Source organism: Mustelus asterias, chromosome 26, assembly GCF_964213995.1.
Source record: "Mustelus asterias chromosome 26, sMusAst1.hap1.1, whole genome shotgun sequence".
NCBI classification, from domain to species: domain Eukaryota; kingdom Metazoa; phylum Chordata; class Chondrichthyes; order Carcharhiniformes; family Triakidae; genus Mustelus; species Mustelus asterias.
Genome location: NC_135826.1, coordinates 31,733,462 through 31,734,896, shown reverse-complemented (window position 1 = coordinate 31,734,896; position 1,435 = coordinate 31,733,462).

The following is a 1,435-nucleotide window of genomic DNA, read 5'->3' as shown; positions in this document are numbered from 1 at the left end:
GAATTCCCTCTTGAATGCCTCGATTGAACCTGCCTCCACCAGACGATGTATTCCAGACTTGAACTGTGAAAAAGTGTTATTTTTCCTCATATCGCTTTTGATTTTTTTTGCCAATTACCTTTAAAAATCTGTGCTCTTGCCTTTCTTGATCATTTCACGGAGTGGGAACAATTTCTGCCTATTTGTCCAGACCCCTCGTGCTTTTTAGACCTCCATCAAATCTCTTCCCAGACCTGGGACAGTTCAGATGGTGCATTTTTCAGCCAGTGAAATCCATAACATTCCACGCTCGTTTATGGGCGGCACGGTGGCATAGTGGTTAGCACTGCTGCCTCACAGCACCAGGGACCTGGGTTCGATTCCCGGCTTGGGTCACTGTCTGTGTGGAGTTTGCACATTCTCCCCGTGTCTGCGTGAGTTTCCTCTGGGTGCTCCGGTTTCCTTCCAAAGTCAGAAGTTTAACAACACCCGGTTAAAGTCCAACAGGTTTATTTGGTAGCAAAAGCCACACAAGCTTTCGGAGCTCTAAGCCCCTTCTTCAGGTGAGTGGGAATTCTGTTCACAAACAGAACTTATAAAGACACAGACTCAATTTACATGAATAATGGTTGGAATGCGAATACTTACAACTAATCAAGTCTTTAAGAAACAAAACAATGTGAGTGGAGAGAGCATCAAGACAGGCTAAAAAGATTTGCTACCAAATAAACCTGTTGGACTTTAACCGGGTGTTGTTAAACTTCTTACTGTGTTTACCCCAGTCCAACGCCGGCATCTCCACATCATTCCTTCCACAGTCCAAAGGTGTGTGGGTTAGGTAGATTGGCCATGCTAAATTGCCCCTTAGTGTCAGGGGGACTAGCTAGGGTAAATGCATGGGGTTATGGGGATAGGGCCTGGGTGAGATTGTGGTCAGTGCTGACTTGATGGGCCGAATGGCCTCATTCTGCACTGTAGGATTCTATGGTCTGTGTGGATTTCCTCCGAAATCCAGTCCGAAAATGCTGGTTAGGTGCATTGGTCATGCTAAATTCTCCCTCAGTGTACCTGAAAAGGCGCCAGAGTGTGGCGACTAGGGGGTTTTCACACTAACTTTATTGCAGTGTTAATGTAAGCCCACTTGTGGCACTAATAAATAAACTTTTTTAAAAAAAACACTTGATTCTCTTTCGATAAATGGGATCAGGCAGAATAGCTCAGAAACGAAAGGGAGAGTAAGTGAAACTACATCTCTCAGAAGACCGAGAGCATCTGATGCAATCTGGGAGTGGGGTTGAGGCAGATAATGAGGTCAGAGATGAATTAGAAATGCAGGGAAGGTGGGTGGGAGTGGCTCTGGTGAATAGGGGGTTGGGTTGGGACGAAAACAGTCGAACAGACTGTTTTGAGCTCTCGTTGCACGTCTGATCGTTTTTGCACGTAGGCGAATCTACAC